Consider the following 14,833-nt stretch of genomic DNA (forward strand, 5'->3'; position numbering starts at 1 on the left):
GGAATTAGTGCTCTGCATTTACCCATCCAAAGTGCACACACACAGCAGTGAACACACACACACTGTGAACACACACCCGGAGCAGTGGGCAGCCATTTATGCTGCGGCGCCCGGGGAGCAGTTGGGGGTTCGGTGCCTTGCTCAAGGGCACCTCAGTCGTGGTATTGAAGGTGGGAGAGAGCGCTGTACATTCACTCCCCCACCTACAATCCCTGCCGGTACGAGACTCGAACCCACAACCTTTGGGTTATGAGTCCGACTCTCTAACCATTAGGCCACGACTTCCCACTCGAGGAGGGTTTCGAGGAGGGTTCCCCTGTAAAAATCGCATTTCGGGGGTAAAATACACGTTTTTCGGAGGGGATCTTCACATTCCAGGGAATTCACATTCCAGGGACTAAATATCACGTTATTGGGGTCGCTTCAACCCGCGGACATGAACAACAACCCGCGGCAACAGTGTTAAGTAGCCCAATTCCGCGGGAAAACCGCGGACTTGGCAACACTGCTTATGAACCGACCGCAATATAGCGTTTCCTTGTTTACCGCTGTAAACAAAGCAGAGTTGCGCTTTATACAGAAAAGAAAATGCCATTGCCATCGAAACTTTTCTCAAGACAGTACCCTTCAGTGATACATTAATATAACCCCATAAATGTAATGCATTTTTATACTTATTTTACTGTTTTTTTTCGGGATCTACTGGGATACCGCGATCGACGGGTTGGCGACCACTGCTATAGACCATAAGTATGCATCAAGTGCAGCGTTTAAAAAAAATTGGAAAAAATGGTGATTCCAACAATATAGTTCCTCAATATCATTATTAGGGGTGTAACGGATCGTAGATGATCCGTGATCCGTACAGATCAGGCTGCACGGTTCGGCACACATGTGATTCACGGATTAACTGTTAAGTTTAACCATCAGAGAGTTAAAGTTTATCATTTGCACGTTTTGTCTTGCCAGTTTACACATTCAAGCAATTTTAACTCGCGCGCTGTTTTCTGTGCGCTCAGCCGCTGCCGCACATACGCAGAGAGAGAGACACCGCGTGAACAGCGAATTGATTCCTCTTTCACATACACACAAAGTTATGTTAAAATGCCCGTTTTGGCAAGTATTCTAGTAAGCACAGTCGGTTATGTCTTAAGTGAACGTAAACAGCTGAGAAAAAAAAAACAGATGTGTGTCAGTATTCGGTCCGTGCATTTGGTCTTAAAGAGACAGCACCCAATAAATACCTGCTTCTATCTGCTAATCAAATAACACCACAGCTCTAACAAAGATTAATCTGTATGTAACTTGTGCAGTGAGCACTATTGTGTTATTTTACACTTAATTATTAAATTTCTGCACCCGGATGCTGCTGTTACTGTCTTTATTTGTAACTGTTTTTTTGTTGTATTCATCTATGCTTGTAATTTGTGTAATTGTTCTTGTTTTATTACTAACTTTATTAGTTAAGCTAGTAGTTTTTGCTGTGGTATAGAAGTACTTAAAGTAAGCTTTCACTAATTTTTTTTTTTTTTTTGCTGATTCGAAAAATGATCCGATCCGTGACTCAAAATCCGTAATATGATCTGAACCGTGAGTTTTGTGATCCGTTGCACCACTAATCATTATATAGTTAGTCAACGGCCCTTCAGGCTGAGGCTAATTAAAAAAATTATAAATACAGTCAATAAAAAATTAAAGTCATGTTAAGAAAGTTAAATGTATCCTACCACATTTTTTCATCCTTTCAAAACTGCAGGGGAGTCTGAGTATGAGTGCACTCTACTGTAAGAGCCCCAAAATTTGAGTCATTATGTAGTTTTTTGTGCTAAAAGCAGCATCTGCTTTGGCGTCTGCTGAAACAAGACAAATTGGTGGCTTCTACTGAGGACAAATTGAGAAGTCTATGAAAAGAGCATGCTTTAATGAGGAAAAATAAGAAGGAAAAAAAATTAAAAAAATTCACTGTATCCCAAAACCTTGGTTTGAACTAAGACTCAGCCCTGGCAGGTTTTATGTGATCCTGTAAAAAAGACTTGAGCGCTTACATTATATACAGTATACAATACAAGTGGAATGTCATTCCTATTTAAACAAGCTGGTTCTCTTTATGTGGAAAGGTTGTAAAATATGTTTTTCTACATTTGGGGGAAATATTTAAAAATTAAGTTAAAAAAATACGCAAACCACACCACAGTCATTAACATAAAAAAACTAACATAACTAAATATTCAGTTCCGTCATTTCGTCTCTAAGCAGATTAAATGAACAAAACAGCCTCTTTTTTCTTTTTCCTTGACATAATCAAAATGAATTAAACTCTCTAAACAATCCTCACTCATTTTTCATAAGAGAGGGGTAACAAGTAAAAAAAGAAATGGAGAGAAAGAAGAGGAAAATGAAATAAGAGAAATATACGGCTCATTGCTTGTGCATCCTACAGCATAGGGTTCCACACTGCACCCAGTGGGGTTTACAGCATTATGGGTAATGAGAGGGGGGGAAACAAAATATTCTAATGGTTTAGACTAGCTGGGTGGTTGTCTTTTGGAAGTGAGAAAAAAGAAAAGAGGAATCGTTGCGTTCTGTTTATGCCATAGACGCTCAGTAGAACACAGGGTTTTTTAACTGCATGTGTATAGTTGCTCTTCAAAAGGTTCCAACTTACTGAGTCTGCAGATCACAGATTAAGCACTATTGTGTTATTTTACACTTAATTATTAAATTTCTGCACCCGGATGCTGCTGTTACTGTCTTTATTTGTAACTGTTTTTTTGTTGTATTCATCTATGCTTGTAATTTGTGTAATTGTTCTTGTTTTATTACTAACTTTATTAGTTAAGCTAGTAGTTTTTGCTGTGGTATAGCATTATATAGTTAGTCAACGGCCCTTCAGGCTGAGGCTAATTAAAAAAATTATAAATACAGTCAATAAAAAATTAAAGTCATGTTAAGAAAGTTAAATGTATCCTACCACATTTTTTCATCCTTTCAAAACTGCAGGGGAGTCTGAGTATGAGTGCACTCTACTGTAAGAGCCCCAAAATTTGAGTCATTATGTAGTTTTTTGTGCTAAAAGCAGCATCTGCTTTGGCGTCTGCTGAAACAAGACAAATTGGTGGCTTCTACTGAGGACAAATTGAGAAGTCTATGAAAAGAGCATGCTTTAATGAGGAAAAATAAGAAGGAAAAAAAATTAAAAAAATTCACTGTATCCCAAAACCTTGGTTTGAACTAAGACTCAGCCCTGGCAGGTTTTATGTGATCCTGTAAAAAAGACTTGAGCGCTTACATTATATACAGTATACAATACAAGTGGAATGTCATTCCTATTTAAACAAGCTGGTTCTCTTTATGTGGAAAGGTTGTAAAATATGTTTTTCTACATTTGGGGGAAATATTTAAAAATTAAGTTAAAAAAATACGCAAACCACACCACAGTCATTAACATAAAAAAACTAACATAACTAAATATTCAGTTCCGTCATTTCGTCTCTAAGCAGATTAAATGAACAAAACAGCCTCTTTTTTCTTTTTCCTTGACATAATCAAAATGAATTAAACTCTCTAAACAATCCTCACTCATTTTTCATAAGAGAGGGGTAACAAGTAAAAAAAGAAATGGAGAGAAAGAAGAGGAAAATGAAATAAGAGAAATATACGGCTCATTGCTTGTGCATCCTACAGCATAGGGTTCCACACTGCACCCAGTGGGGTTTACAGCATTATGGGTAATGAGAGGGGGGGAAACAAAATATTCTAATGGTTTAGACTAGCTGGGTGGTTGTCTTTTGGAAGTGAGAAAAAAGAAAAGAGGAATCGTTGCTTTCTGTTTATGCCATAGACGCTCAGTAGAACACAGGGTTTTTTAACTGCATGTGTATAGTTGCTCTTCAAAAGGTTCCAACTTACTGAGTCTGCAGATCACAGATTACAGCCAACAATACAGAGGTTTCATGCAAATAGACATAAAAAGAAATCTTGCGGTTTAATTTTTAGCCATTTGGATGTTTTTATTTGTTTAATCTATTGCATTTCTTTGCTGGAATTTATGTTTTTTCTTAATTTCCTAATGCAGAGGTGTTCTTTTAGGAAACCGCTGTGTAAGATGTCTGTGGTTAAATCCTCAGTCATAAACACATGGCACATTCTACAGTCAGCATCTTTAGAAAATGTTCTCAAGACAGTGTTTACAATGGCCTTTAATTTGTTTCCAATGAAAATCGATCAATTTCACATGTTTCTTTAATGCAGCTCTTAGGAGAAATTCAGTGTATGAATGTGAGTTTGTATCAAAAATGGTCTTTGATTAAACATTTTTCCCAGGGGTTTTGGGGAAAATAACTATCAAAGATAAATTATGCATAATTAAGCCTTAAAAAAAATCACATTATTTCATCACAATTATGACTTAACTGTCAAAGAAGCTGTTCACCAGTCTTTAAGTCTTGTCTTTAAAGACTGATTGTGTACGTTTTTGAGACAATTCAAGATCTTAAGAGCTCATTTGTGAAAATGCACACTTACAATTACTGCCTACATTTCCCAAACTATAAAGCTTTGCGCAGTATATCTCCAGCCACCATGTGCGAAAGCAGAATGTCACTTGTCAGTAGAAGTGTCACTGAATTTTCAACACTACACTACAAAAAACCTGTGAACGGAAGCTGAAAATTATGACGTTAACAGCTGACAACTTTTAAACTGCCTAGAATTTAAAAAAAATTAAAAAGCAGTAACTACACCAAAACTGGAACTGAGCAGATTGGCTGAGTTTTTTGATTAACTTTGATTTGATATCAATTTTCACATTTGGTTTTCTTTCTAAGCATAATCAAACCAGACCCATCTGTCACAGTCAACAGTCAGTCTTCAGACATAACTCAACTGATAAAATGTGTAGTTATTTTGCTCATGTAGGGGAGTGAAATTGAGTTTGAATTGCTGTGTTTTTCCATATAACAATAAAGGCTCCTTTGAATGTCATTGAAGAACCATTTTGGTTCCCCAGAGAACTTCTTAAAAAGTGAACAGTTCTTAAAAGAACCAAGTGTGAAGAACATTTTAAAAATGTAAAAGTTTTTTTTGCAATGGAATGGATCTATGGATGTTAAAGGTTCTTCATAGAACCACTGATGCCAACAAAGAACCTTTATTTTTTAGAGCGTACTCAGATTACAACCTAGAACTGATATATTTAATTCTTACTCACAGTCTTAAACACACCCCAGTCCAGCTCTTTCTACAAGTCTTTCAAAGGCAAGTTAGGTTCGGATACGTTCCACTCAAATTCCACGATGGCTACTTTAATTCCAATTAAAGCGACTGTTTGTAATTTCTACACCACTAGTGACACTAAAAGGAATTGCAAAAATGACGGTTTCCATTCATGGAAAGTTTCCTCCCATCCACTGTTCAGCCAAACAGATAGTCCCACCTTAAAATCGTGCCATTGACTGAGCCAATGTTGTTACTCAAAAACAAAGACTTTTGAAAGCACACACGAGACACAGGCTATTTACAGTTTTCGAGAAAATCAACTTTCGAACAGCTTAGTTGTCTCTGAACATTAAACTGGTATAAGAGATGGTATTTTAACACCAAACTCATTTAAAAAAAATACATAAAGTATACAATCACACACTATGACTGAGCAGCAGGTAGTGGAAATTGTGCATAATATCCCATATTTTAACTGTATATAAATGTGTCACTGCAGCTGAAACCATGCCGTTTTAGTGCGATTTTTACCAACCAACCGCAGTCATGCTCCAGGGAGCCTGAGCTTGTGTTGTAAGTTTTCAGTGAAGAGTAGAAAGATCGTTAGCATAAATCATTTGCTACGGTTAAGGGTTGTTGGTGATGTAGATGCAGGAACGCTGGTAACGCATTGCCCCACACCACCCAAACGCTCCAGATGGGGACAAAGTTTATGCAGATTGGCTCATTAACCTCACTGTGCTGATCTCTCCACGGTAATGACACACGCAGCACGCTGGGGCTTCACTAATCCATCTCAACATCCTCTCCACTCAAAAGATTACAGTGAGGATGCCACATCCCCAGCCCTGGAAATAGCGAAGCCTCTACATATGTGAGCGGCGCACACACGCTCAAGCGCACGCAGAAATGCGTTAGAACAAAAGCAGCTGGTGTCATATTCCCCCTGAGGTGTTTCTGTTCATTTTAGTTCCTCAGACAGAATGGATGAACATCTCTTTGAAGCGAAGCCCATTCTGGAACATTTTTCCCAAAACACCACAATCACACATTGAGGTATGCTATCTGTATGCGTGTGTGTGGATTTTGTTGAGACTTGGAATGGGCGTGGCTTCCCTCAAGACACCCCAAGCATTCTCCGGATTTTAGAGCGGTCTTGACTTCTGTGTGTGTGAAAATGATTGTTGAATGGTGACTGCTTTTCACTGTTCACAATGAATGCCCACATTTATGCTGCTGAATACCACACACCTTTGAACAAAACTACTTCTTTCAGTTTTCACTTGAAATGCAGTCGATGTGCTTACCTCCTGCAAGGGGTCGTGGATTTCTGGGACATTTTAAAAGAGTTGTGTTCAAACTTTTGGTCTTATAATATTGGTAAAAGTAAAAATGTTCACACACCCGATAAATTATCCTCTGGACAGCACAAAACTGTCGCTCATTATTTGGATTGTAGTGTCCTTTGTTGTGTGCATTTTTGCTCTATGGAGATACTGTTTTGTGAGACATCTTGCACTACACACCAAAATGGCCTCAAACTAAAATACATTTGTACACTACATGTTCAAACATTTGGGTTTGGTGAGATTTTTAAAGTTTTTGAAACATTAAATTTTTGAAAGAAGCTTACCAAGGCTGCATTTATTTGATCAAAAATACAGTAAAAACAGTAATATTGCAAATAATGATTACAATGTAAAATCACTGTGATCTATTTTAATATATTTTAAAATGTAATCTCCTGTGATGGCGAAGCTGAATTTCCATCAGTCTTCAGTGTCACATGATTCTTAAAAACATTCTAATATGCTGATTTGGTCCTCATGTAACATTTCTTATTATCAATACTGAAACCAGTTGTGCTGCTTAATATTTGTGTGATAAAAGTGATACATTTTTCAAGATTCTCTGATGAATAGATAGTTCAAAAAGACAGTATTTATTTAAAATTGAATACTTTCGATCAATTTAATGCATCCTTGCTGAATGGAAGTATTCATTTCTTTCAAAAAACAATCTTTTTAATGATATTGTATGTGTTTGAGACGTACTTTAATCTTATGTCTTGTGCAAGACAGCATTCTGAACTTCCAAACCTACAATTCCATAAATATGCAGCCAGTTTAAAGAAATGTTAAGACTTGTAGCTCAACACAAAGCAGTATGTAGGAGCCACTTAACATAAAACCAAAAATATGCTTCCCTTGTATTTTCAGAGAGCAAGAAGTCATAGCAAGCAGTCCAACAAAAAAGGTATAATGCCAGAAAAATATAACGCGTTTAGATCGAACATAGTATTTATGTAATGTAATTGATCAAATAACGAGAAGACAAGGAATTCAGAGCAGGCATTATGGCTGTGTATTTCATTATGGTTTGTTAAAAATGAACATGAAATTTAAATTTAAAATTAATTCTTAAAAAACAGTTCCCCTTCATGGGAACTTCGAACTGCGTCCTCTAGGGGTCGCTATGGGGAACGCCTCGTCTGCTCTTTCAGGGTGCCACGAGAACCCCTAGAACGGTTTCAAGTGTGTGCACGTTATGCTTTGCCCACTTTTCTAAAATCCTGTATGGTAAGAGCTACGCGCAAAGACTTCGTGCTCTTTTTGAGTGGTTTAAAACCCCGGTTCCGCCTTGGGCACCACTCCTCCTATGTATCCTCTGGATACCTACTTAACAGGGTGTTGCTACTAAGGGTCTGTTGAGACAGTTCCTTCAGCACATACAAAGAGAAACGTGCGGTAGCCCCTGTGTGACAGGCCAAGACTAGTATGATTCTAGGCTCTTGGTCGTATTCCCTTAAAGGAATCTATTTCTGATTCCAAGCCTTGAGCTCTACCCCGGGCCCAGGAGTCTGGCCCTAACAGGTAAGTATTTGGGGTATGTAGCCTAGGCCTTTGGCCGTAGGGAATAACGTCACTGACAGCCGTCTAACGTCCCAGGGGCGACTCCCATAGCAATATGGTAGAGTTGGTACTTAGTGCTCGCCATGGTTCCGGCTTGCACTCCCCTCAGCATGGCGGCGTGGGTATACCATGGTTACATAAGTAACCTGAGATGTTAAAAATTGTCCTTTTTTTATGAACCAAGTGGCATTTGCAACCAAATTAGGTTTCCTTCAAAACTATTTTGAAGGAATTCAATTTTACTTTTCAGAAATATTTTCTCAATTACTTTTAACATCTCACATCCATAAACTCTAATGTCCAAATATTTTTGTCCTAAATTTAAACCGTATTTATTCTTTACCAATCTAAAGCTCAAACAACATCTTTTTCCGAAAGGTTTTGCTTGCATAAGTGTGCTTAAGCCGTGTTATTTAAAATATATTAATTAAAATAACCATGCTTGACATTTAGTTTTTTTTTAATTCAATGACATTCATACAATGACATAATTAAATGTTCAAATACTTTCTGAGGCCAGTGTATCTTACCCTGCAGATATACCTGACGTTAAAAACATCAGATTTGTGTGGCTTATCATCACTGTGTGTCCTCTATTCATAAAAGAATAGAAGCCCTTTCTGACGCTGTTTGGGCCTGTTTGCTTTGTGTAAGAGAGAGAGAGAGAGAGAGAGAGATGGAGAAAGAGAGGTGGGGGTGTTCTCTCCAGACGCCCGTTGCTGTTGATCATTATGTCTGTGTTCAGGTGTCTCTGAGGGTGGCAGTAGGTGGAGATAAACCAGGGAGACAGACAAAGAAGGTGGAGAAAGTGTGTGTGTGTGTGTGTGTGTGTGTGTGTGGCTGTGGAGGGGGTTCACTTTCCGGTACAGATATAATCACACAGCCTGTAATATATTTAACAGTCGTCTCTCTCGGTCTGTTGCGGCTTTCCATGACCATACTTTATCTCACTGCAGACAGGAACGGCAACAAACAGATTTCATATATTGCAATTAGACACATCTGGATCCTGTCAACAACACCAGACGGATTTTAGTGATCAACTCGATTCAGTTTTTTCTGCACATAATCTACTTTTTCTTTTAAACAGTGACTGGTCTACACAAAACACATCAACTGTTGTAGTTAATAAGTAACATTTACTGTAGAAAAAACTGCAGAGAACAACGAAACTGAAACCCAGATTAAAGGTAATCATGCACATTTAACTTGTCACTAAGCCAAGTTAATCTTCAGCCCACATACAAGCATCAGTTTACTGATTTAATCGAATGATGCAGCGGTGAAGATGAGAGTCTGGGCGCTGAGATGACTCACACCACCGACAATGGAAAGCAGTCAAACACAAGAGGTGAAATCCAGGTGATCTGGAGCGAGTTTTCATCAACACGTTTAGAAAACTAGAAATAGCATCTCTGAGCAGACGGGGAGGGTTGTAATACTTTCCAATTTACATCTACTGGAGCCACAAATATTGCTGAAAATGGGACAGTGTATACACCTACATCTGTTTCCCATTTTATTTGCATTTTTAATCAAAATGGTTTTAATATGCTTACCACTTGAAAAATGAAAAGGTTTACAATTAAGAAATTTGATTACCACAATAAATGAATGCACATAATTTAAAACATCTGTGTTTTCAGTTGAAGCTCACTCAGGGAGAACTGCAACAATAGCACTCTTTGTATTTGACATTAATTTAGGGTAAGCGGTACATATCTAAACTGCTTTAATTTGTAGCAGACAAATTTAGGAATACTATATCAAAGTTAATACATACATAGCACAAAAATCAGCGAGTTAAACTTGTTGAAACAAAATGTGTTACTTACAACAATTCCCAGCGTCTCCTTAAAATGAAATTGGTGCAGAAACAATTTTCACTCAGAAATTGCTAGTAAATTTCACAATGAATTATAAAGAAATGGCAAGTAACATCAAATTAAACATGAAATTTTGAAGTAGAAAGACTGAAATAGCTTTTTTGTAAAACATACTGTAATAATCTTTGTACTTCTCAGATTTAACCCTTGTATGAATTGCATGAATTATTAAATCACGAAAGAAAAAAAAATCTTAATATTTCTTCTTATTTCAAAACATGAATATATTTATTTTCAATTTTATATTTTTAGTTTGATGTAGTGAGATGACGTTATTGCAATAAAAGTATTCCATAAATAGGCTATTCCAGAGGTTTTGGTGTAGCAAAATAATAATAATAAACATATAAAGAAAACGGTCATATATAATTAAGTAAGGGTCAAGGATAACCCCAGTTGTGGTTTTGATGTTACACCCTGAGAGGTAAAAAGTGGCTTTTAAAGATCTTTGATAAAGATCTTTGTATCTGTAGCTATATCATGTTGCAATATTAGCTTCTTGCAATCAGATATATTTAACTTTTATAGGCTATTAATTATGTAGTCATTTCTAATAGAGATAAATTTACTCTGATAAATACATTCAATAGGCTACATGAAATATCTAAATATATTGCGATATATTTTTAAAAAGTCTGAGGGAAATTTATCGCTCAACCTGCAGATAAAGCACTTTTATGAATAAGTTATTGGTGACACAGTTCCTATTTCATGCGCAGCTGCCACCAGCTTTTACTTTGATTTTATAAACAAAATCTGCAACCTGTGCATTGTGAGAGCAAAGTGAAGGCTTACATACCGTCTTTAAAATCTTAAGAAGATATAAAGGAAGCCAGTCCACGTAAGGAGCATTCGAATCGCTTCTGAAATCTCTCCGGATCCTCCAGCTGCTTGGATCTGCGCCGGTCACCGCTGAATCGCTGTAGTTCAACTCGCGCTCTCAATGATTCCACAAATGGGGCGGGGCTTTGTGTCACATGACAGACTGTAGAACATATGATTGGCCACTGGGATGTAAGTTGCCAAATGCTGTTGATTGTGATTGGTTGAGTGTAAAGCTATTTGACGTTGAGTACAGAGCCGGCGGCTCTCGTTGAGTTCAGCGTGTGTTAGAATTTTGTGAAGGGGGGAAATAGCGTGGGTGGGTGGGGTCTTTAGAAAAAAAAGCAAGGCCCATATTTTCTGCGAGTCTGTCAGTGTAGAGATTTCCATCCTAAAGAAGCTTAAAAACGTATATTATTCATGAAAGTGAAGCATTTTTTTTTTGAGTGCAAAAGACCAGGAACTAATAAGTATACTTAAGTAAAGTTCAAGTATATTTTTAAGTATACTTTATGTAGTAAGTATACAAATATCAGTGTTCTTCTTCACTTGTGTTTTTTGGAAATTCTGTACAGAAGATGTGTACTAGCGCCCCCTATCGTATAACAATGAAAACACGGATTCTAGGGGCACAAGTATACAGTAGCTCAAATATATTTAGACTTTTTCAAGTATAAGTCAAGTATACTTAAATGTCATTTTAAGTATATTTCTGAGAAGAACATAAAGCCCATTTCTGAGAAGTACAGAAAAAGTAGACTAAAAGTATACTTTCCTATTTTTTAGTTTAAAAGAAGTATACTAATATCACACTTGAATAAACTTCTTTTTCGTAAGGGTAGTTAACCATTCAGGCGTTTTCAAATAAAAACGTGAGCAAAAATAAAATAATTTTACAATATTTAAATTAAAATCCAAATGATTTTTGTCAAAGAATATTCATAGAAAAATTACAAATATATATTTTATTAATATTAGACAGCCGTTGTCTCGATCAACATACTGAATAATGTAGAGCAAGCATATTTTACATTTAATTTGATCTCTGAATGCTTTGTGTGTTTTTTGTTTTGTTTTGGTTTTTTGTAGTGTTCACAATAGTCATGTGTTACTTGATTTGCTTTTTTTCTTAGCCTGTACACTTCCTGTTTACCCCACTAACCACAAATCTGAATAAATTTGCTTGGCTTAGAGGAGAACGAGTATTGCTATTGGAACACTTTTAAACCGACTCATTTGTCTTCCTTCTGGTCAGGGCGGCAGAAGGAAGCATTAAAGCATCCTTTAAACAGTTCCATTGAGGTTTTTTTGGCCATCATCTGGAACAGATTAAATTTTAATTGACAATTGGTTCCCCAAGATCTATAAAACAACAAAGAGGAATGAAAAACATTAAGAGTGCTTCTCCTCTGCGCTGTTTCTGCTGAATCGCAGAGCTCTGTGACACATTTCGGTGAATTATTTACAAAAGAAAACTCAAAATAGGATTCAGTCCTCCTTTTGTGAGCAATGAGAGTCACTCCTCAAAGCTATCAGGATCAAACAGCTTCTAAAACAGATCTGTAAATCATGTTGTTTCCAACATGTATGACTTTCTTTCTTCCATGGAAAACAAAAGGAATTGAGAAGTCACGTTGAACATATTTATGGCTCGAACTGCCTGGAAAAGAGTGGCCATTTTTCAAAATTTCTCCTTTTGTGTTCCATAGAAAAAAGTCATGTGTGTGTGTTTGAAGGTTTAAAACAGTATTTGACTGTTGAACACATGCTATATATTCATTTTTGAAAGAATTGATCTGAATCAGTATGGAAAAAAGATGAAAAAAAATATTAATTCTTAAATTGTAGCTCATCTTACATTCTGTCCCCATAGGCTCATAGAGTTATGCGTAATACTGCACACATATCTGTCTATTATGTTGTCTGTTGAAACCACAATTTATAAGGATGTGGTAGACAGTGTGAAGGAAAATTAATCTCTCTCCTCTTCGCACACACACATTCGTGTGCTCAGTATTTGCAGGGTTGATAAATTCGCTCCTGCTAAAGGATAATCCGTAATGAAAGTGTTGCAGGTTTGTGCAGCAGAGGCTGGTTTCTGTCGTCTCCATGGTGATTTGACATAGACATTCACATGTGGGTAAAAACATTTCACTGGGATGGTATTCAGTGCTGGAATTTATTGCTAAATTTAGGCAGGACATTTTCACAGTTATCTGCCTGACGCCGCAGTCTAGAGATCACATCATGAACTGTGTTATGAGAGAAACTCACGCATACTCATTATTACCATAAATTCCAAAAGCCATTTCAAAATCTGGAATCAAGAATCAATTTAAGTCTTGTTTCACATCACGTAAATGTGCTAAATATATTCTTACCAGCAGGTTTTGTAAATTACTATTGGATAAATTCTGGTGCTGCTTTGTAAATCAATTTAAATTGGGACGACACGTAATTTTATAAACGTGTTGATGCAAAAACACCATTTGTGTGTGATCAGAATGATTGTTCCACCTTTTGTCACTGTCATCACGTGTGGAAATCTGATCTACTACACTTGATTACCATGGCAACCTACCAAAGCCAGGGATTTAGTAGTATCGGTGCCAAACACTAGGGAGAGTGCACATTTCTATGTGTGCATTAACAAAACCCTTTCATTTTAGAAATGAAAAATGAAATGAGAAGAGATCCACCTTATTTTGCAATGCGGAAGTGAGCTATTTTTCTGTGAATGTGCAAAACATTAGCCGCTATATGTAAATTAGAAGTGCATATTTGCTAAATATAGTCTTACAGGTGAATTTAGGAAATTAGTGTTGGATAAATTCTGAGGCTGCTTTGTAAATCAGTTTAAACTGGCGTGATGCATAATTTTTTAACTGATTTGAGACTAATACACTGTTGTGTGTGTGTGTGATCAGAATGATCAATATATTCAGAAATTAACACTTAAATTATGAAGAAAATGCTTTGTAGTTTACAAAACAAGATGAGGGCAGAATTTGTATCCACCTTATTTTGCAACACGGAGCTATTTGAGCTATTTGTCTGTGAAAGTGCGAGTCTTCTGATTTATTAGCTGCTATATGGAAATAACTAAGATTAACAACGTGCGGTCAACGATAAAAATAAAGTGTTAGTCCGAAATTGTATTCTGTCTGAGTATGGTACTCAGTACGGTACGGTGGCCCAGTAGTGCACAACACAACAAAATCTCTACAACACAACAAAATCACATAAGACAACACAACACATAGGACTAATTTTGTTGTGTTGCGGCTTGTTTCCATTGTGTTGTGCTAATTTTTTCACATACTCTTTTTTTACCTACTATATAGTTGGGAAGTATGTGATTTTGGATGCAGCCTATTACTATAGACTGCTTTAGCCTTTTCTAGGTGACTGAGGGGATGGAGGTGCTCCCGTGTTGGATCTCAGAATGGCTGGTTGTTTGCTGACGTTTCTTGAGTGAGGGCAGATGTTTGCTAATTGGAGTGATTAGGTCTTAAAGGGTTAGTTCACCCAAAAATGAAAATGTTGTCATTAATTACTCACCCTCGTGTTGTTCCAAACTCGTAAGACCTTCGTTCATCTTCGGAACACAATTTAAGATATTTTTGGTGAAATCTGAAGGCTCTCTGACCCTCCCATAGACAGCAAGGTAACTACCACGTTCAAGGTCCAGAAAAGTACCAAGATGATCGTATGGTGATGTACAAGAGTGTGTGGCGGCGCTGATGCTGACCACACGCTCGCGTCATGGTACTGTCATGAACGCGCGTCCACAAGTGACGCAGTAGAGACAAAAATGTGTAATAAAGTCGTTATTTTTGTTTTCTTTGCGCAAAAAAGTATTCTCGTAGCTTCGTAACTTTACAGTTGAACCACTGATGTCACACGGACTACTTTGTCGATCATCTTGGTACTTTTCTGGACCTTGAACGTGGTAGTTACCTTGCTGTCTATGGGAGGGTCAGAGAGCCCTCAGAT

The 14,833-nt window shown here is 37.1% G+C and overlaps 1 long non-coding RNA gene across 2 annotated transcripts in view; it reads right to left on the reverse strand.

Moving 5' to 3' along the window:
- The window catches only part of LOC107660508 (uncharacterized), a 23,221-nt gene extending 12,342 nt beyond the window's left edge, over positions 1–10,879 (reverse strand). For both annotated transcript variants that reach the window (XR_001631007.1, XR_001631008.1), the window contains exon 1: positions 10,815–10,879. This is a non-coding gene — a long non-coding RNA (uncharacterized LOC107660508). The remainder of the gene's footprint in view (positions 1–10,814) is intronic.
- Positions 10,880–14,833: the final 3,954 nt, after the last annotated feature.

Source organism: Sinocyclocheilus anshuiensis, unplaced genomic scaffold (genome assembly GCF_001515605.1).
Source record: "Sinocyclocheilus anshuiensis isolate Anshui unplaced genomic scaffold, SAMN03320099.WGS_v1.1 scaffold850, whole genome shotgun sequence".
Taxonomy (NCBI): Eukaryota; Metazoa; Chordata; class Actinopteri; order Cypriniformes; family Cyprinidae; genus Sinocyclocheilus; species Sinocyclocheilus anshuiensis.